We start from the raw sequence: 23,429 nt of genomic DNA on the forward strand, positions 1-23,429 counted from the left end.
AGAGAAACCTCTCCGTTACATGGAGTGACAAATCCTAGTCTCGATTCGTGCCAACCCAACAGACACTTTCGGAGATACCTATAGTGAACCTTTATAACCACTCAGTTACGTTGTGACGTTTGGCACACCCAAAGCACTCCTACGGTATCCGGGAGTTGCACAATCTCATGGTCTAAGGAAATGATACCTGACATTAGAAAAGCTTTAGCATGTGAACTACACGATCTTTGTGCTAGGCTTAGGATTGGGTCTTGTCCATCACATCATTCTCCTAATGATGTGATCCCGTTATCAACGACATCCAATGTCCATGGTCAGGAAACCGTAACCATCTATTGATCAACGAGCTAGTCAACTAGAGGCTTACTAGGGACATGGTGTTGTTATGTATCCACACATGTATCTGAGTTGCCTATCAATACAATTCTAGCATGGATAATAAACGATTATCATGAACAATGAAATATAATAATAATAATAACTAATTTATTATTGCCTCTAGGGCATATTTCCAACACTTGGTAACAAGCGGTAGTACCGCGCAGCTCTGCGGTACTTGCGGTAGTACCGCTGGCCTGGCGCGGTAGTACCGCTGGCCGCGGGCTGGTTGGTGGGTAATGGTTGGATCTTTGTACACTATATAAGGAGTCCCCTTCTTCTCCGTTGACTTATCTCTTCCAACCCTAAGCTCCATTATTGCTCTAAGCTCCATTTTCGCCCGATCTCACTCCCTAGCCAATCAAACTTGTTGATTTGTTCGGGAGTGGTTGAGAAGGCCTCGGTCCACACCTCCACCAAGAGAAATTTGATTCCCCCCACTAATCCCCTGCGGATCTTGTTAGTCTTGGGTGTTTGAGAATCCTAGACGGTTGAGGTCACCGCGAAGCCATAGTCCATTGTGGTGAAGCTTCGTGGTGTCGTTGGGAGCCTCCAATTGAGTTATGGAGATTGCCCCAACCTTGTTTGTAAAGGTTTGGTCGCCGCCTCCATGGGCACCAATAGTGGAATCACGGCATCTCGCATATATTGTGTGAGGGCGTGAGGAGAATACGGTGGCCCTAGTGGCTTCTTGGGGAGCATTGTGCCTCCACACCGCTCCAACGGAGACGTACTTTCTCTCAAAGGGAAGGAACTTCGGCAACACATCCTCGTCTCCACCGTCCCCACTCTTGGTTATCTCGTGCCTTTACTTGTGCAAGCTTATTTGTATCATATAGGTTGCTCACCTAGTTGCATATCTAGACAGCCTACTTTGATGCAAAGTCTAAATTGTTAAAGAAAAGCTAAAAATTGTTAGTTGCCTATTCACCCCCCCTCTAGTCAAACATATCGATCCTTTCAATTGGTATCAGAGCCTCGTCTCTTTATTAAGGACTTTACCATCCGAAGAGTATGGTTGATACCGTAGACAGTGTGGAGGAACACTCCGGTGTGAATCCGACCTCGTCTACGGGCGATGGGGGAACCTCGGTCTCTCGTGAGGAGTTCAATGTGGCCTTGGAGACATTGAAAACCTCCATGACGACCGAGGTTGAAAGCATGTTTACTAAATTCCTTGAGGGGCTTAAACTATCCACCGCACCGTTGAAAGTGGGTGATCCCACCGAAAAGGTGACGGATGCTATCTTTGATAAGGGGGAAGCTAGTAGTGAAAAGGCTCCTTCTTCTAGTGGTAAAAATGGCACCGGCATCTTTGCTCATGTGGAACCACCACTTGTTTATGGTGGACCGGTTCCTTCCACTCATTTGAATCATGTCGGTCCTCCTCCTAAGATTGTGAAAAATGAGGACTTTGATTCTTGGGTTTACCACTTCAAACGTCATTTAAATCATGTGAACACTAACCTTTGGAGAATCATTGAAGAAGGTTTCTATCCGCATGATCCAAGCAACTTCACTCCTCGAGAAGCGGCGGATAATCAATTCAATGAGAATGCTCTCTTCATCATTCAAGATGCAATCCCACCCGAAGACCTACCTCATCTTCGGCCCTTCGCCTTGGCCAAAGACGCATGGCATTGTGTTGTCTCTCTCTACCGAGGAAGCGCAAGCATTCAACGCTCCAACTATGAAGTGGTGCAAGATGAGGCCGATGAGTTTGCAATGAAAGAAGATGAAGAAACTCGTGAGCTTTATCGGAGAGTAACCAAACTCGCGGTCTCACTACGAGATCACGGGAGCAAGGACACGGATGACAATTGGATCAAGAGCAAATTCCTCAAGGCAATGATGCCCTACCACAAGGCCATGTCCTCCGCCATTCGTCAAAGACCGGACTTCCACACTTTGACCTCAAGCGATGTGTTGGATGAGTTTGTGGCCACGAACATTTTGGACAAGACCGCCGACAATGCGATGCTTCGTTCTCAAAGGGCAAAGAAGCCCAACCTTGCATTGAATGCCAAGCTCACTGTTGAAGAAGAAGAAGAGGAAGAAGAGGAGAGAAACCCCGAAGATACAAAGTATGCGTATCATGAACACATGGCACTCGCTTCAAGGCAATTTTGGAGCAAGAAAAACTCGAGGCCAAACTTTAGCAAAAACAACTCAAGTGGCACGAAGAGCAAGCAACGTGTAAGCACTTGCTACAAATGTGGCAACGTGAGTCATTTTGTTGAGGAGTGCCCGTGTGAGAAGAGGGAAGACAATGGTGGCAAGCTCATCCGAAAGGACACGGCCAAGTCATTCCCCAACAAGAGCAACTTCACCAAGAAGACTCCTCCCAAGGCATTGGTGGTACAAGAAGAGTACAATGAGGATGATGACGATGATGAAGGTGATAAGTCGGTTGCCATGGCCTCCGTTGCCATTGTGACGACTCCACGGGTGTCTCTCTTCGACTCACCCAATGAGAGCATCACCGCCAAGTGCCTCATGGCTAAAGCCACCATCAAGGTAACCCCCAACATCAAAATTACCATCATTAATCATCCTTCTCCGATGGATAGCACTAATGAACTTGAGGGAGCTAATGTGGAGGCAAATGAGTTTGAGGCCTTTATGGGCAAACTTAAGGGAAAATCCAAGAAGCACTTTGTTGCTCTCTTGGAACAACTTGGTGAAGCCAATGACATGATCGAGGCTCACGAAGACACCATCACTAAGATGGAAGGGTATAGTCGTGACTATGCCGATGAGATTTCGGATCTTTCTAGTGCTCTTGAGGAAGAGCGTGGTCTTTGTTTGGCTCTTGAGGAGTCACACAACGTTGATCATGCTAAGTTAAAGAAAGATTATGATCATGTCCTCATTGTTTCTCATGTGCTAAACTCCGAGAAGGCCGAACTTGAGGTTGATCTTACTAGACTCAAAGAGGAGTGTGATCTACTTGACAAGGCTCACAAGGTCTTGAAGGGTGCTCAAGCTAGCCTCAAAGAGTCTCATGATTAACTTCAAGTAAAGCTAACCAAGTAAAAAGCCACTTTTCCTCGTATGATGTTAATTGATAATGTAAATGCTACTAACCCGTGTTGTGATCATGTGCATCTCGTTGAGGAGAATGCTAAGCTAAAGGGGAAACTTGAGAGAGGTCTTGCGACTTGCATACAAGGCAAGAAGAACCTCAACGACCTCTTGATCAACCAAAAGGGAGTTGTGGCCAAGGAAGGGGTTGGGTACGTGCCCGACTCCAAGAACAAGAAGAAGAATGACAAGATCAAACTACCTCCTCCTCTCATGCAAACCTTTGTGAAGGAGGGATAGAGTGCCTCCGAGGAGAAGAAGAAGAACAATGCGAAGGGTCGCGTTGTCAAAAAGGGCAATGTCACTCATTGCATCAAAGCCGACGACTTTAATCCTTCTTATGTGTTATGCCGTGCTAGTGATGGGCATGTCTATGCCAAATTCGTTGGTTCTCCTCATGAATACATTGAATGGTCTATTTGGGTTCCAAAGACCCTTGTTACTAACATCAAAGGACCCATTACAAAATGGGTACCTAAAACCAAGCATTAATCTCTTGTAGGTGTTTGCTTCCGGTGGGGGATCATGGTTGCTCGATAGCGGAGCTACAAATCATATGACCGTAAGCAAGGACTTGGTGGTGGACGTGCACAAGATTCCATCTATGCCCACCAATGTCGAGTGGGGTGAAGCCTCATCCTCTAAGGTATTGGGACTTGGCAAGGTGGTCATCTCTCATGATCTCACGATCGAGAAGGTCATGCTTGTTGAGTCCCTTGCATACAATTTACTTTCCATTTGTCAACTTGCAATCATGGGCTTTGCCACTTTCTTTGATATCGATACCGTGGCCCTCTTGTGGAGCAAGACTCTTAAAGTAGCCTTTGTTGGGCATGTCGAGAACGGTCTATATGTGATTAACTTTTCAGAGCGACCCACTAAGACCGTGACATGCCTAATGGCTAAAGTTGATGCGGGATGGCCTTGGCATCGCCGTCTAGACCACGTCAAGATGAGATCTTTGCAAAGTCTCCTAAAGGGGACCATGTCCGTGGACTAACGAATGTTAGTTTTGCTAAAGATCGTGCTTGCAGTGCTTGTATCGAAGGAAAGCTACATGAGAAGGCTCGCCCTCCCACGATTATCATTTACTCAAAGAGGCCTTTGGAGCTCCTTCACATTGATCTCTTTGGGCCTCCATCCTTCGATGGTCTTGGGGGTAGTAAGTATTGCTTGGTGATTGTGGATGACTACTCAAGATACACTTGGGTGTATTTCTTCAAGAGGAAGAGCGAGACCCAACAAACTGCCATTAACTTTGCAAATGAAGCACAACGTCAACACAATGCAAAGATCTTGACAATAAGAAGTGACAACGGCACCGAGTTCAAGAACTACACCTTGGATGAGTTTATTAGTGATGAGGGGATCAAGCATCAATATTCCGCACCTTACACCCCTCAACAAAACGGTGTTGCGGAGAGGAAGAACAGGACGTTGATGGATGCAGCAAGGACCATGATGGTGGAGTTCAAGTCTCCGTACAACTTTTGGGCCGAAGCCATCAACACCGCATGTCATGCATCCAATCGGCTCTACCTCCGCAAGGGCTTGAACAAGACTCCATATGAGATAATCAGCGGTAACAAGCCCAACCTCAAGTACTTTCGGGTGTTCGGGTGTAAGTGTTTCATTCTCAAGAAAGGTGTTCGGTTGTCAAAATTTGAGGCTAGAGCTTATGAGGGCATATTTGTTGGTTATGCTACAAACTCTCATGCTTACAGTGTCCTCAATAAATCCACCGGACTTATTGAGGAGACATGTAATGTGGAGTTTGATGAGAATAACGGCTCCCAAGTGGAGCAAAGTGGCACTTGTGATGTAGGTGATGAAATTCTTCCTCAAGCCGTAAGAAGAATGGGTGTTGGCTTTATCCAACCCATTGAGGAACCCCTTGTGGCCGAAGGAGAAGGACAAAGCTCCACTCAAGTGGAGCCATCACCAACCCAAGGCCCACACGCTTCCGAAGAACAACATGAAGGCCCTCATCCTCAAGAACATGACCAAGGGCAAGATCATGCTCAAGACGGTGTTGACACATCAAGTGATGCCCAAGGTCAAGTTCGATCTCCTTCGATCAAGTTCAAGAACAAGAACAAGCTCAAGACGACGCTCAAGATGATCAAGTGACCACTCCTCGTCTCACCCCCGAGGAGGAATTGGAGCGTCGTGCCGCCAAGGTTGCTTCCAAGCTCTCCACCAAGGATCATCTCATGACGAATGTGCTTGGAAGCTTAAGAAAGGGGGTAAGCACTCGTAGACAATTAGCAAACTATTGTGAGCATCACGCGTTTGTCTCTTGTGTCGAACCCCACAAGGTCTATCAGGCGCTAGAAGATCCGGATTGGCTCAATGCCATGCATGAAGAACTCAACAACTTAGAGTGCAACAAAGTGTGGAGATTGGTGCCAAGACCGACGAGGAACCATAATGTCATTGGAACCAAGTGGATATTTAAAAACAAGCAAGATGCCCATGCGATTATCATTCGCAACAAGGCTCGTTTGGTAGCACAAGGCTACTCCCAAGTCGAGGGTACCGACTACGGTGAAACCTTTGCTCCCGTTGCTCGTCTTGAATCTATTCGCATGTTGATTGCTTATGCTTCTCATCATAACTTTAAGTTACAACAAATGGATGTGAAGAGTGCTTTTCTTAATGGTCCCATTAATGAATTGGTTTATGTCAAGCAACCCCCCCCCCCGGGTTCGAGGATCCCTACTTTCCCGATCATGTGTATCAACTCGATAAGGCACTCTATGGCCATAAACAAGCCCCACGTGCGTGGTATGACCACCTTACCAAGTTGTTACAAGACCGTGATTTTGAAGTTGGGCTAATCGACCCCACTCTTTTTACTAAGAAGGTCAAAGAGGAGTTGTTTGTGTGCCAATTATATGTTGATGATATCATCTTTGGTTCCCCTAACAAAGCTTTCAATGAGGAATTTGCCGCTCTCATGACCTCAATGTTCGAGATGTCTTCCATGGGAGAGTTGAAGTTCTTTCTAGGGTTCGAAGTGAAGTAAAGAAGAGAAGGAACCTTCATCAACCAAGCCAAATATACTCAAGACATGCTCAAGAGATTCAAGCTAAGTGATGTCAAGCCGGCTTCCACTCCAATGCCCACCAAGTGCCAACTTGACATAGATCACAATGGTAAAGCGGTGGATCAAAAGGTATATCGCTCCATGATAGGCTCCTTGCTTTACCTTTGTGCATCTAGACCGGATATCATGTTGAGTGTGGGAATTTGTGCACGGTTTCAAGCCGCACCTAAGGAAAGTCACTATGTGGCGGTCAAACGAATCTTTCGATATTTGGCTCATACCCCAAACTTTGGCTTATGGTACCCAAGAGGAGCAAACATCAAGCTTGTAGGGTATTCGGATTCCGATTGGGCGGGAGACAAAGTGGATAGGAAGTCCACTTCCTTAGGGTGCCAATTCCTTGGTTGCTCTTTGGTAAGTTGGTCTTCCAAAAAGCAAAGTTGTGTGTCTCTCTCGTCAACCGAAGCGGAGTATGTGGCGGCCGGTAATTGTTGTGCACAACTCTTATGGATGAGGCAAAATTTAAAGGATTACAGTTTCATTTGTGACAAAGTGCCTATTTGGTGTGACAATGAAAGTGCCATCAAGATCTTTCTCAACCCGGTGCAACACTTCAAGACGAAGCATATCGAGATCTGGTATCACTTCATCCGGGATCACATTAGGTGAGGAGAGATCGAGCTGAACTATGTCAACACTCATGATAACCTTGCAGATATTTTCACGAAGCCCTTGGATGAAGCAAGATTTCGTGAGTTAAGGCATGATCTAAATATCATTGATTCGAGCAATGTTGCTTGAATCCTTGCACACCCCACCATACTCAACGTGTTATCTTGTTTAGATGTAGGCATGGACATAGGGGGAGTGTTGTTCTCTCAATGAACTCTCCCTCCCCCCATTATGCATAAATTGATCAAGTCTTTCACATTAGCCATGTTTGATGGTACTTGTGCTTCAAAGACGAGTTTTGGTCATGGACCCAAGGATAATTCTTCGCGGTGCCATACCAATTGACTCAAACATAGGTGGCTACGGCCACCGCCCTCTCTTTGGAGAGGTGGTGTCTCGTGGTTGTTTCGTTTTGTCGTTTGCCTTTCTGCCTTTGTGTGTAGCGTGGTCTTGTGGTGTCGTGTTGCCTCGGAGTGTTCGTGCAAAGACCCCGTTTTTCGTGTGCTTGAAACGTGCATCTTCTTGAGCCCACGGTACTACCGCGTCTTGCCGCGGTACTACTGCTTTGAGAGGCGCGATACTACCGCACCATAGCGTAGTACTACCGCTCAGGTGCGCACTACTAGGAAAAGGACTATAGATGATATGGCCACTAATGACGCACCAGACATATGGTGCGCCATTAGTATATACTAATGGCGCATCATGTGTTGGTGCGCCATTAGTGTCCAAATACTAATGGCGCACCACATCCACGGTGCGCCATTAGTAACAAAAAAAAATCATTTTTTTTCAAAATTAGTAATGGCGCACGAGTGGATAGTGCGCCATTACTAGTTAAACTAGTAATGGCGCACAACATCCACGGTGCGCCACTAGTAAATTATTTTCACAAAAAAATTCAAATTTTTTTATTTATTTTTCCAAAACTAGTAACGGCGCACCAGTGGACAGTGCGTCATTACTAGTTAAAACTAGTAATGGCGCACTATCAACTGGTGCGCCATTACTAAGTTTTTTTCAAAAAGAATTCAGAATTTGTTTTATTTTTTTTTCAAAACTAGTAATGGTGCACCGTGGGTGTGGTGCGCCATTACTAGTTTAACTAGTAATGGCAACTAGTAATGGCGCACCAGTCCCACGGTGCGCCATTACTAACTTGGCCGAAAACTTCCACCGAATGCACCCCCCCTCCAGTGGACCGCCTTTCCAGTTTAAAAAAATTAAAGAAAATGATGGAAATGTCAAAAAAATAAAAGAAAATAAGTTTTCCATGTGATATGTGGTCTAGTTGTTGGAAAAATTTACAAATATGAATTTCGACTTTATTTGCAAAATCTCTCTGAAATTTGTAAAACGGGCATAACTTTTGCATACGAACTCGGATTAAAAAGTTTTCTATATGAAAAATCATCTACCCCATTAAACATTTTCAAAATCCCCAAAAACCTAACAGAAAATAGTTACGGGGCTTTTAAGATCCGGAGGAAAAAAATTCAAAAAAATTTAACTTACTAGTGGCGCATCGTATGCTAGGTGCGCCACTAGTAACAGAAAAACAAATTGGTTTCGAAAAAATTGAATTATTTTTCAAAATATGATACGTAAAATAACCGGGAAGTTTGAAATATTTTTTCAAAATTTCATCATACTCATGAACATGAACAAAGTCTTAGACATCAGCAAGGTTTAATAGGATTGATATGATAGATATATCAATAAGTGCTTGTGAAGTGAGGTGGTGCTGGGATTGGATAGAACTACGAAGTTAAGCGTGCTTGGGCTGGAGTAGTGTGAGGATGGGTGACCTTCCGGAAAGTTTGACCATAGAGTGTGATTTGACCTGAGATTAAGCATATTGACCCGAGATTAAGCCATAGAGACTCGAGATTAAGAAAAAAATAAAAAAAATGAATTTTTTAAAAAAAATTGAAAAAAATTTATTACTAATGGCGCACTTCTATGTGGTGCGCCATTACTAAGTCAGATAGTAATGGCGCACCTCTAGGCATACTAATGGCGCACTACTGGTGTGCCATTAGAAAACTGGTGCGCCATTAGTAGGCCTTTTCCTAGTAGTGGCGGTACTTCGGAAGTACCGCACCGGGCGGTACTACCGCGATGGGGCACGGTACTACCGCGCCGTCGAGGGAGCGTGGGGGTTATGACTCGGGCAGGGGAGTTCCAACTCCCCATACCCATTCACTTGTCTCTCTCCCCACGTCTCTCTCTCTCTCTCTCTCTTGCTCAATAACGGCGCCGGAGGCCCTCGCCGGATCTCCGTCTCCCGCCACTCTCCTCGGATTCCGACCAGTGGGATCGTTCCCCACCACTTCCTCCTGCCATGGACCAAGGTTTTTCCTCAAATCCCTCTTTTTCTTGGTTGTTCTCTCGCTTCTAGGTTTTTAGGGAGATGCTTGTTGTTCTTGAGATTTTAGGCCAAATCTATGCAAGAGTAGGATGTAGGAGAGTCGTGTTGCGTAGGAATCATACTTGATATGTTGTCTTGTGGTAGATTTGTCCAACCGTAGTACCGCCGCGGTTTCGCAGGCTTTTCTCAGATTTGAACTTGTTCGGATCTGACGCGGTGCGGTACTACCGTGTCTCATGTGCGGTACTACCGATCGTGCGGTACTACCGCCCATCAGGTGCGGTACTACTGCGCTAGCTCGTGCGGTACTACCGCTCATCAGACGCAGTACTAGCTAGCTGAGGCACTAAGCTCGTACTATCGCTCCTAGACCTGGTACTACCGTGACCTTACACGGTACTACCGCGACTAAGAGCGGTACTACTATCTTAGTTCCCCAGCACTTGGCAGTACTACCGTAGGGGTCAAATCTCTCTCTAGGTAATTATCTTGTGTGCTTTCTGCATGTTGCTTTTGCTTTGTTGTGGTCTTTGCATTGATCCCTCTTGTTTGTCGTGGGTGTTTTGCATTTTGTGTCTCAGGTGGTGGCTCTCGCCGTTCCAATCCCAGTCGTGACACTGGCTCCAAGCGTCTGCGCAACCCCCAAGATGAAGCCCCAGAGGGCTCCAATGCCCCCAAGCGCAATATCAAGACCACTGTCAGCAAGCAAAAGGAACCTACTAAGGGCATGGACGAGATTTCAGTCACTGAGTATGTCGAACGCCGGAAGATCAATCCCTATGTGAATCCTCGGTCTATCCTCAGAGGCACCGAGTTGTTCTGGACCAAGAAATAGGCTCTCATCTATCTGGATGTGATCAAGAACAAGCAGAATACCTTCGTGGATGTCAAGTGGATTGACATGAATCACATGCGGAAGGACAAGTTTCATGACTATTTTGGAGAGGCTCTGGACTTGGTGGAGCAGTTTGCTATTGAGCCAGTGATCTCCTTTCACCTTAACTATGACCTTGAGCTTATCTGTCAGTTCTTTGCCCCAGTGTACTTTCATCCCGGGGATGAGCGGAGGATGACCTGGATGACCAACGGCCGTCAGCTGTCTACTACATGGAAGGAGTTCATGGATCTGCTTCACATTCCTGATGACGGGCTTCACACCCCCGTTGGTGTTCGCCCTCACGCCAACTCTGAGTCTGCCAACAAGAACCTGCTTCAGCCTTTCCTTATTGAGAAGGTGCTCCCCAATGGCAAGTCAACTTGGGTGTTAAACTCCTTTCTGGATATCATGCATCGCATCTTCCGCAACACTCTGTTCCCACGCATTGGAGACAAGGACAAGGTACATGCCTATCTAGTGGACATGTTGCTCCTGTGTGCAGAGGCACATTCATCTCAGACTCAGCCACTTGATGTCTCACACATCATGTGGTGTGAGCTTCGGTTTGCGGTGTTCACTCGCAAGGTACCTATCTATGGACCGTACCTGTTTCTGCTGCTCTCCACCACTTGGGAGAAGATGTGCCCTGGTGATGAGTTCCTTGCTCCAGACTGGATTCGCCATGAGTCCATCAGCCTCCGCGTCAAGCCCAACTGGGCCAACACCACTACCCGTGCTGAGGCCTCTTCTGTTAGGAGGGCTGTTTGTGAGGAGGAGGCTGCTACTGAGAATATTGTTGAGGACCGTGCTGCTAGGTCCACCACACCTTCCTTTGAGCCGTCGTGGGTCAAGAAGTTAAAGGAAAAGATGAAGACTCTCTCCTGCATGCAGGCAAAGGGACAGTACAGGGCTCATGTGGCAGACAAGGAGAGTCGTCGCCGTGACAAGAAGGTTATGAGGCTCTTTGGAGAGGATGTGTCTGGCGGGTCTGAGGACGTCATCACGCCTGAGGCTGCCTGGATGTCAAAGCAGAGATACAAGTGGACCAGTTCATAGGAAGACATCGAGGAGACCGTCCCCGCCGCTGAGTCTGACAAGGAGCACGAGGAGCAGTGGGACAACTTCTCTGCCTGAGCCACCCTGTGTGTGTAGGTGTCCTCTCTGCCTTTTTGGCGTCTCGATGCCAAAGGGGGGAGAGTGTAGGGATTTGCGTTGTGTCGTGCTTGGTATGTTTGTTTGCTTTGTCGTTTGGACCTCGTTTGCCTCGTTTTGTTTGCTTTTTGTTTGGTTTAAGCCTTCGAGACCTATCCTTCATATGGTGTAAGACATATGCACTCTATCTATCTTAGTTAACTTATGTTTGTGCTATCTTGTCTTGTGATAGCCTTCCTATTACTAGATATGCCGCGTCTCTATAATATAGGGGGAGCTTTAATCCTAGTATGTGTGTCGTGCAGTCCAAAGCACTCATCTAGGTGGCACACATCTAGGGGGAGCCCGTCTATATTCTAGAGTGGAGGGGTTTGCGGTTGCTAAATATTATTTCCCCTGTGCAAATCCCGTATTGTCATCAATCCACCAAAAAGGGGGAGATTGTAAGGGCATATTTATCCCTAAGGTGTTTTGGTGATTGATGACAATGCGTTTGCGGACTAATCGTGTGTCTTGAGTATCCCAGACATTTCATCGCTAGGCACAAGACGGTTGGGTGCCCCTCGAAGTCTGTTGAAGACGACGTCTTTTCTACGTTTCTTTTTGGTGGATTTGAGTCGTAGGAAAGCCGTACTATTAAGAGGGGGTCCGCGTCGGAAAGGTTTGGGTGGAATCATCACGTACACGTCTCCTTCTTGTCCCCTCCTTTTCCCTTGGCGCTTCCTCCGCTTTCTTGCCTCCCTGGTTCTGGCTGCTGAGTTGGGTCGCGGTAGTACTGCTCCAAGGAGAGCGGTAGTACCGTAGGCACCAGCGGTAGTACCGTGCGGTGGCGCGGTAGTACCGCAGGTTCCCACGGTAGTACCGCTCCCCTGGAGCTGCACTACCGCTGCCCACCAGGCTAGTACCGCTCCTTCGCGGTAGTAGGGGCGGATGTAATTTTTTACATCCACACCTACCGCGGTAGTACCGCTTTCGCTCCGCGGTAGTACCGCGCTATGTTGTCAGGCAGTAGTACCGCCCCTCGGCAATACTACTGTGTCGGGTTTTTACTTCTTCCGTTTCTTTGCGGAAGTAGGCACGGATGTTTCCTCCCCCCTGGCTAGGGGATTTCTGCCATGCGGTAGTACCGCATGGAGGCGCGGTAGTACCGCGCTCGCGGAAGTACCGCCCTCAGCTCCTGCGCGTCAGATCTGACCTTGCTGTCGCTGGGGTTGCGGCAGTACCACGGGCCTGTACGGTAGTACCGTATGGCCGTGCGATAGTATCGCTTGGTAGCAAGCGGTAGTACCGCGCAGCCCTGTGGTAGTACCGCTGGCCTGGCGCGGTAGTACCGCTGGCCGCGGGCTGGTTGGTGGGTAACGGTTGGATCTTTGTCCTACACTATATAAGGAGTCCCCTTCTTCTCCGTTGACTTATCTCTTCCAACCCTAAGCTCCATTATTGCTCTAAGCTCCATTTTCGCCCGATCTCACTCCCTAGCCAATCAAACTTGTTGATTTGTTCGGGAGTGGTTGAGAAGGCCTCGATCGACACTTCCACCAAGAGAAATTTGATTCCCCCCACTAATCCCTTGCGGATCTTGTTACTCTTGGTGTTTGAGCATCCTAGACAGTTGAGGTCACCGCGAAGCCATAGTCCATTGTGGTGAAGCTTCGTGGTGTCGTTGGGAGCCTCCAATTGAGTTGTGGAGATTGCCCCAACCTTGTTTGTAAAGGTTTGGTCGCCGCCTCCAAGGGCACCAATAGTGGAATCACGGCATCTCGCATTGTGTGAGGGCGTGAGGAGAATACGGTGGCCCTAGTGGCTTCTTGGGGAGCATTGTGCCTCCACACCGCTCCAACGGAGACGTACTTTCTCTCAAAGGGAAGGAACTTCGGCAACACATCCTCGTCTCCACCGTCTCCACTCTTGGTTATCTCGTGCCTTTACTTGTGCAAGCTTATTTGTATCATATCACTTGCTTGCTTGTGTTCCTATCCTTGTTGCATCATATAGGTTGCTCACCTAGTTGCATATCTAGACACCCTACTTTGATGCAAAGTTTAAATTGTTAAAGAAAAGCTAAAAATTGTTAGTTGCCTATTCACCCCCCCCCTCCTCTAGACAACCATATCGATCCTTTCAATTACTATTATTTATAATGTTTTTATGCATAATAACACTTTATGGAGGAATTCTAATGTCTTTTCTCTCATAATATGCAAGATTTACACAAAGAGGGAGAATGACGGCAGCTGGAATTCTAGACCCAAATAAACTATGCCAGAGATACCTATTCTGCACATCTTCAAATGAGCTGAAAATCTAAGGAGAATTATTTTAGAATATATAATGAATATTAGAGCGAATAACTACCAGAGGGCACCCCCTGGCACGCCCTGGTGGGTGGTGGGCAGCTCAGCCCACCTCTGGTGCCCATCTTCTAGTATATAAGGTCTTTTAACCTAGAAAAATAAGGAGAGGAATTTCGAGATGGAGCGCTGCTGTCTCAAGGCGGAACTTGGGCAGGAGCACTTTTGCCCTCCGGCGGAGCGATTTCGCCAAGGGAACTTCCCTCCCGGAGGGGGAAATCGAAGCCATCGTCATCACCAACAACCCTTTCATCTTTGGGAGGCCAATCTCCATCAACATCTTCAACAACAGCATCTCATCTCTAAGCCCTAGTTCATCTCTTGTGTTCAATCTTTGTGCCCGAACCTCAGATTGGTATTTGTGGGCGATTAGTAGTGTTGATTACATCTTGTAGTTGATCGCTATATGGTTTATTTGGTGGAAGATTATATGTTCAGTTCCATTATGCTATTTAATATCCCTCTGATCTTGAGCATGAATATCATTGTGAGTAGTTACTTTTGTTCTTGAAGTCACGTGAGAAGTCATGTTGCAAGTAATCATGTGAATTTGATATGTGTTCGATATTTTGATGGTATGTATGTTGTGATTCTCTTAGTGGTATTATGTGAACATCGACTACATGACACTTCACCGTCATTGGGCCTACGGGATTGCATTGTGGAGTAGTTATTAGATGATGGGTTCTTAAAGTGACAGAAGCTTAAACCCTAGTTTATGCGCTATTCCATGAGGGACTGATTGGGATCCATATGTTTAATGCTATGGTTAGATTTTATTTTAATACTTTTCTCGTAGTTGCGAATGCTTGCGAGGGGGTTAATCATAAGTGGGAGGTTTTTTAAGTAAGAACAGTACCCAAGCACCGGTCCACCCAAATATCAAATTATCAAAATAGTGAATGTGAATCAAACCAACAAGATGAAAGTGACTAGATAAAATTTTCGTGTGCCCTCAAGAATGCTTTGCTTATTATAAGAGACCGTCTTGGCATGTCCTTTGCCATAAAAGGATTGGGCTACTTTCCTGCATTTTATTTATGGTTACCGTTACTTGCTCGTTACAAATTATCTTGCTATTAAACTATCTATTACCGACAATTTCAGTGCTTGTATAAATTAGCTTCCTGAAAGCCGCTTGTCTAATTGTAGTTTTATGTGCTCTGCGTAATCACTGAAACAACAAGGCGTTGTACGAGGCTTGAATAACTGGACAAGATTCTGCACCATCTGTCGGCAGCACGGACAAAATAGGATGACTTCCCGGATCGAGGAGATGTTCTGAAGCAACCTAGAAAACATGCTCGGTGAGGAACTGTGGCGTCGAGGGTCGCCAGCAACAACTATAACAAAGTTGCAGAACTAAGACCCCAGGAGGGCTGCTGAAATTGCAGCTAAGACAAGATCAGTGCATCTGATGAGAATAATGCATGTTGAATACGGAACTGTTGTCCTGTGCTGCTGTACTTTCTAATTAGATCAAGTGATGAACTGTTAAGAACCAATTTATGTCTGTTTGTTTAGGTGTGTTGTTGTGCAGAATAATTTTCTCATTGTCATTTTTGAATGGTGCTAGATAAAAGACCATTGTATTTTCTCATTATCATAGGTGGGCCATGGCTCATGAAGCCATGTGTTTTTCGGATCCGTGGATCAGGAAACACACTTTCTGTTGGACGGGCCTGATATCTAGAGGCGGACATGGAGTTTTTTATGCAGCCGGTTAGAAGGTAAGAAAATGAATCTGTGAGGTGAAATTTTGGCGGTGTGTTTCGTCTCTGGAATCAAACCCCTCGGCCTGGTCTCGTCGCTCTACAGATAAGGTTGTGGAGGAGGTTAATGGCATGGAACGCTGCCTAACCTAGTCGCCGCAATGGTGGACGGTCAGCTATAGCAGCAGGCACTAGCGTTATTGGTGGAGGTTGAGATCTCCCAAATTTATTGATTCGCCACAAGTGTCCCAACAATCGATGGGGGGATGAACCCTAGAGCTCTTGGGTGGACACGAAGGTATGCACGCTTACAGTGTTTCAACTTTTGAATTTAGTTCAGTATTAGCTGACCACATGGTTTTGGCACTATTTTTTGCTTCCCTACTCGTCATTACATTAGATCAGGTAGTGAGGGAAACAAATTATGTTCTGTATTGTTTCTGTCAAAATCGATGACTTCCTTATTTAGTTTTTAGAACTGCATGTCTACACTGAAAGTGCATTTTGGGAAGCATTTCGATGTTAGAAAGTCAATTGTTGGAAAGAGCAAAATGGTTGGTAAAAATGGTAATGGGTAATTAGCCTTGGTACTTGTTATTGACGCACTTTCAGAATTTTTGATGGAAATGGTTAATTAGCTATTGTTACGATGTGCTGAATTTTTTGATTTCTTGAATGAATCAAGAGTACAGATTGGTGCAGCTGTGCCCGGTAGACACCTTTGTCCAAGCCGTGTGAGTGCCCTGGAGAATGCTATTCGTTGTGAACTAGCTTTCATACTTTAGGTGAAGCACATGACTTCTGGAACTTGTACTCCTGAAGAAGAGATTTGGTATTAGACATGGCAGAAGCAGACTGAATGTTCAGAGCATAAAGTGCATGACGGAAATTTTCGGGGATGTGCGGTCAGTACTTGTTGTCATTTTAATTTTGTATGGTGTGATGTTGTTTCGTTACTTTGATAGTGGCTAAAATACCAGTTCTGAATTTCGTGTGTTATGCAGGGGAAGGCCGAGGGTGAGAATACTCGGTAATGCCGGTGTGAATTCCCTGCTCTTTTTTGTTTGTTGAGGTCAAAAGACAATGGTTGGAGGATAGACTTGGTGAAAATGGTGATGTTGTCAACATCACTCAGCCTTAAGGTGGTATGATAGTTGCAGCTGTTAGAGTTAATGTGACGCGGATTTTTAGAGCTCAGGTTTCTGGACACTCCTTATCCTTACCTTCTAACATTGCTTTAAGATCCGTGCTAGACAACTAACTTACTACACCAAATTTTCTCTTTTTTGTTTCTTCAAAACAAAACAACATATAAACTTCAAACTTTGCAAGACACCAAAACATTCTAACTAGAATGTGGGAAAAAAATTCAGATTTTTTGGTCCAACATAAATATACAAAATGAGATTTTTTTTTATTAAAAAATGTACTTTTTAGTATTTATGATGCACAAAAAATTCTGAAAGTTTTTTCTCACATTCTAGTAAGAATGTTCAATTGAGCTGCCAAGTTTGAAGTTCATTTGTTGTTCTATATGGGAGAAACAAAAAAGATAAAAAATACTTGCACAAATCGCAATGCAAAAATGAGTGGCTAGATAAGGGGGTGTTCTAAAGCCTATGCTCTACAACATGTTTACCTAACGATGCCGCTAATGGGGATACTCAATCAGCTAGTGAATCCGGGAATAGATAGTAGGGCTTTTGCCACCAGCTAAAAGGAGATGGGCTAGCCAACGACAATCAAGGAGAAGGCACCCTATGAAGGTTTAAGTAAACGTACAAGATTGTGCACAATATGTCGAGGCGAGGGCCATAAGAGGACAACCTACCCGACCAAGGGGATGTGCCAAAACAGCCACGAGGACCAGCTCGCTGCAAGAACTGTGGTGTGAAAGCGAAGGACCAATTGCTATAATTTTGTAGAGCTTAGAGGCTGTCAGGATCGGTGCCGCCGTGTGCCAAGCCAAATTTTTGGCGTTGACCAGAACATCGGCATCCGTTTGGATCGCCTCCAATAATTTGGTTCGCCAAGGCCCAACCATCTTTCCAACGCAATCCATAGCCATTTGTTGGTGAGGCGCTGGCGGTTGATTTGTCCGCCAAATAATTGGCGTGCCGGTAGTTGGCAAGTCGAACACCGGTGAGACCCAAACGGCCCCTTAAACTGCAAGATGGTTGCTAAGCATTAGAGATGAGAGTTGACCTTTGTGATTTTACTTTGGGTGATAAACTGTTGCGTATCTTAATGTGATGGGTAGATAAAAATGTGTTGAGCTGATGACTAGAAAATGTGGACTTTGTATTCAAGTATTCCGTAATGCGGGACGGAATTATAGTAGTGTGGGGGGATCCAGGTCTCAGGCTGAATGAACTGTATCTGTTGGACATGGTATCTGTAGTCAGATGATGGTTAGCATAAGAGCGGGCTGGTGTTTCTTGCTTGATAGTACTATCATCCAGCAAGAGCGTCCACCTTATTATCAGTATGGAAATCTGGATTTGATAATTATGCGAGGAACTGGTTCCTGATGGATACGGATTTCCATTTTTTTTTATCTATCCTCAAATGCAACCATGTGGACATACTAAATAGGTCTGAATGGACTTCCGGCGTTGAGGACAGAATATGTCTGTGGACGGCTCATGTTGTCGTAGGACACCTGAGCCGATAGTCTATATTGTACTTTTTTGCATATATATTGTACATTTTTGTATACATCAGGAACATTTTTTATACACGTTTAACATTTTTTAATTACATGATTAACATTTTTTTAAACATATATTTTTTATGCCTACTTTTTTTGCAAAAACAATTAGCCCACAGCGAGCCAATTAGCTCCAGTCGGCCCACAGTGGGCCAACAGGATGCAATCAGCCCACAGTGGGCCGACAGGGGCCAGTCGGCCAGCTGTAGGCCGACTGGAATCCAATCGGCCTGCTGTGGGCCGACTAGGCCCAGTCGGCCTGCAGCGGGCCGACGGTGTATTATTTTTGAACTTTTTTTATCCCGCGTAATATTTATGAAAATTAATAAAAAGAATGTATTATTTTAAAAAAATTAGCGCTAAACAAACGGCGTCGCCTCTGCTACGTGTCAGATGTGGGCCATCAGCTTTGGAAAATGGTGAAATACAATAGCTATACCTAGGCCTATACGTGGTGGGCTGGCCATCTCGAAGCCGACAGACGGGAATAATAACGATCGCACCTGTGCTCGTGCAGGGAACAGCACTTTCACATTTACATAGTCAAGTTCTATATATCTAATAATACTGCACTGTCGATGCTCCAAATTTGATGAATGTTTCTCTTGTCAAGTCAGCACCTTCACCGACCTGCCAGATGGAGGAGAGTTTAAAAAAAATCTCGAAGTGAAAGGCAATAACACTGAATACATGAAAGAAGTTCACAATAAATACATTCCTATAATAGAACATGAACAGGCAGATTAAACGTATCCACTGATACTGCATAAACTAATATCCTGTACCATCTACAATGTTTTGGATTCAAATCACGTCGGCGGCTCGTTCTGGCGGCAGCAATGGTCGTTCGGTTGTCCATGGACCTTGATGTAATTATTATTATGTTTGGGGTGCTTTGTACTTCCGGTGAATCTCTACTCCTAATGGAGCAGTTGGTAGTCTCCGCCGACCAATTTTCGTCCCACCAGAAATGGTTTTTTTTCGTCCTCGATCCCACTTCCCGCTTCCCCTCGATTCCCCCCTCCGTCCTCGAACCAGGAAATAAAAATCGGTATGCTCCCACTATGTCCAGTGCTAAACCCTTCGGTTGATCGAAAAAAACTTGCTCTAAAAAAATCTACGAAAATTAACCTACGAAAATTAGCCAGACGCTTGCACCCTCGTGCCCTCGATGCACTTGCCCACACAAGTCGCCGCCGTCATTCGTTACTACGTCGCTCAATCCCCTCGCAGCCGCCGCCGATCCCCTCCCCCATCTCCCTCCCTCAAACACCGCCGCCCGTCGCTGCCGCCCCCGCCACCTCCAGCCGCGGCCGCCGCCCCACCTCCAGCTCGACTCCACGATCCCCTTCCTATCAATCGCCCACGCCCCCACCGCTTCGCATCTGATCGCCACTAGCGCCCGTGCTCTTCTGGCCGCCGGCCGCCATGCAGTCGTCCGCGCCGGACCTTCGCGTTGTGTTCCTCCGCGCGAGGCCGCCGCCGCTGCAGCGGCTCTCTCGGATCCAACACGAAGCTTGCGACGAAGGGCTTGGAGTTGGCCGTGAGTGCTCGAGGTGAAGTGGCGGCATGCGTTTCTGTAGGGGGGAGGGGCGCTCATTAAGGAAGTCAGCGGCCGGATCCGAGCGCAGATGAGGCCAGGTTGCCACTTGGGGCCCATGTCGGTCAGATCCAGGCAACACATGGGAGTTGGCGGCGGCGTAGTGCCGATGCAGGAAGGAGGCACGGGACGGCACATCGGTGGGTCGTGGTGCACAGCACGAGATGAGTGACATGATGTAAACAACGTTGTAGGCGGTGATGCCCCACATGCGTCATTTTCTACTGCCGATACTGATTCTTGAGGGCTACTGGCACTGTCGCCGGGTATGAGCAGGAACTGCCTCCATTGAGAACTCTGGGTACTGCCGCCGCCGTCGACAATCGAGCACCGAGTTGGAACTGCCACCATCAAGGATGACAGGCCGCCATTGAGGTTGATTGTTTTGGCCGTGCCTTCCCACTACCAGTCTGCACCATCACTGATGTATTCTGAGCATCCGGAGAACCCCTACGGTTGCAAGATTCCTGTAACTTGTATTTGAGATACATGTCCTAATTGTTGGGGAACGTATCAATAATTCAAAAAAAATTCTACGTGTCACCAAGATCAATCTAGGAGATACTAGCAACGAGAGAGAGGGAGTGCATCTTCATACCCTTGAAGATCGCTAAGCGGAAGCGTTCAAGATAATGGGGTTGATGGAGTCGTACTCGTCGTGATCCAAATCACCGATGATCCTAACGCCGAACGGACGGCACCTCCGCGTTCAACACACGTACGGAACGGTGACGTCTCCCGCGCCTTGATCCAGCAAGGAGGAGGGAGAGTTTGAGGAAGAGAGTCCAACAGCAGCACGACGGCGTGGTGGTGATGGAGTGGCAGTTCTCCGGCAGGGCTTCGCCAAGCTCACACGGAGGATGAGAGGTATTGGAGGGGAGGGGTTGCGCCAGGTGCAAAGGTATGGCCTTCCTCCCACCCCTCCACTATTTACAGGTGGGGAGAGAGGGGGCCGGCCCCCCTAGATCCCATCTAGGGTTGGGGGCGGCGGCCAAGGGGGGAGGAGTGCCTCTCAAGTCAAGTGAAGGCCCTCCCCCTTAGGGTTTCCCCTCTCCCATGCGCATGGGCCTTGGGGGGGGGGGGCTGGTGCCCCTGGCCCATTAAGGCTAGGGAGCCCCCCTTACAGCCCATGCTACTATATTGGACGTGGTGGAACATTTTTCGGACCTCCGGAATCCTCCGGAACCTTCCGGAAGCTTCCCGGTACAATACCGGAAAAAACCGAACTTTTCCTGGAACCCGAACAACAACTTTCCATATATAAATCTTTACCTCCGGACCATTCCGGAACTCCTCGTGACGTCCGGGATCTCATCCGGGACTCCGAACAACATTCATTAATCACATACAAGTCTTCCTAATAACCCTAGCGTCATCGAACCTTAAGTGTGTAGACCCTACTGGTTCGGGAACCATGCAGACATGACCGAGACAACTCTCCGGCCAATAACCAACATCGGGATCTGGATACCCATGTTGGCTCCCACATGTTCCACGATGATCTCATCGGATGAACCATGATGTCGGGGATTCAATCTATCCCGTAGACAATTCCCTTTGTCAATCGGTACGTTACTTGCCCGAGATTCGATCGTCGGTATTTCAATACCTCGTTCAATCTCGTTACCGGCAAGTCACTTTTACTCATTCCGTAAACACATCATCCCGTGATCAACTCTTTGGTCACATTGAGCTCATTATGATGATGTCCTACCGAGTGGGCCCAGAGATACCTCTCCGTCACACAGAGTGATAAATCCCAGTCTCGATTCATGCCAACCCAACAGACACTTTCGGAGATACCCGCTGTGTGCCTTTATAGCCACCCAGTTACGTTGTGACGTTTGGCACACCCAAAGCATTCCTAAGGTATCCGGGAGTTGCACAATCTCATGGTCTAAGGAAATGATACTTGACATTAGAAAAGCTTTAGCAGACAAACTACACGATCTTACGCTATGCTTAGGATTGGGTCTTGTCCATCACATCATTCTTCTAATGATGTGATCCCGTTATCAATGACATCCAATGTCCATGGTCAGGAAACCATGACCATCTATTGATCAACGAGCTAGTCAACTAGAGGCTTACTAGGGACATGTTGTGGTCTATGTATTCACACATGTATTACGGTTTCCGGATAATACAATTATAGCATGAACAATAGACGATTATCATGAACAAGGAAATACAATAATAACCATTTTATTATTGCCTCTAGGGCATATTTCCAACAGTCTCCCACTTGCACTAGAGTCAATAATCTAGTTCACGTCACTATGTGATTGTAATGAATCCAACACCCATAGGGTTTGTTCATATCTTGCTTGTGAGAGGGGTTTATTAGTCAATGGGTCTGAACCTTTCAGATCCATGTGTGCTTTGCAAATCTCTATGTCATCTTGTAGATGCAGCTACCACGCGCTACTTTGAGCTATTCCAAATAACTGCTCTACTATACGAATCCGGTTTACTACTCAGAGTCATCCGGATTAGTGTCAAAGTTTGTATCGACGTAACCCTTTACGACGAACTCTTTTACCACCTCCATAATCGAGAAAATTCCTTAGTCCACTAGTTACTAAGGATAAGTTCAACCGTTGTCATGTGATCCATTCCTGGATCACTCTTGTACCCCTTGACTAACTCATGGCAAGGCACACTTCAGGTGCAGTACACAGCATAGCATACTGTAGAGCCTACGTCTAAAGCATAGGGGACAACCTTCATCCTTTCTCTCTCTTCTGCCGTGGTCAGGTCTTGAGTCTTACTCAATACTCACACCTTGTAACACAGCCAAGAACTCCTTCTTTGCTGATCTATTTTGAACTCCTTCAAAATCTTGTCACGGTATGTATTCATTTGAAAGTAATATTAAGCGTTTTTGATCTATCCTTATAGATCTTGATGCTCAATGTTCAAGTAGTTTAATCCAGGTTTTCCATTGAAAAACACTTTTCAAATAACCCTGCATGCTATCCAGAAATTCTACATCATTTCTAATCAACAATATGTTAACAACATATACTCATCAAAAATTCTATAGTGCTCCCACTCACTTCTTTGGAAATACAAGTTTCTCATAAACATTGTATAAACCCAAAATCTTTGATCATCTCATCAAAGCATACATTCCAATTCCGAGATGCTTACTCCTGTCCTTAGAAGGATTGCTGGAGCTTTGCATACTTGTTAGCATCTTTCAGGATTGACAAAACCTTCTGGATGTATCACATACAACCTTTCCTCAAGAAAATCATCGAGGAAACAATGTTTTGACATCCTATCTGCAAGATTTCATAAATAATGCAGTAACCGCTAACATAATTCTAACAGACTCTTAGCATCGCTACGAGTGAGAAAGTCTCATCGTAGTCAACTCCTTGAACTTGTCAGGAAACATCTTAACGACAAGTCGAGCTTTCTTAGTGGTGACACTTACCATCATTGTCCGTCTTCCTTTTAAAATCCAT

The sequence above is a fragment of the Triticum urartu genome, chromosome 7A (genome assembly GCF_056163025.1).
Source record: "Triticum urartu cultivar PI428250 chromosome 7A, HENAU_Tu73, whole genome shotgun sequence".
Classification (NCBI taxonomy): Eukaryota; Viridiplantae; Streptophyta; class Magnoliopsida; order Poales; family Poaceae; genus Triticum; species Triticum urartu.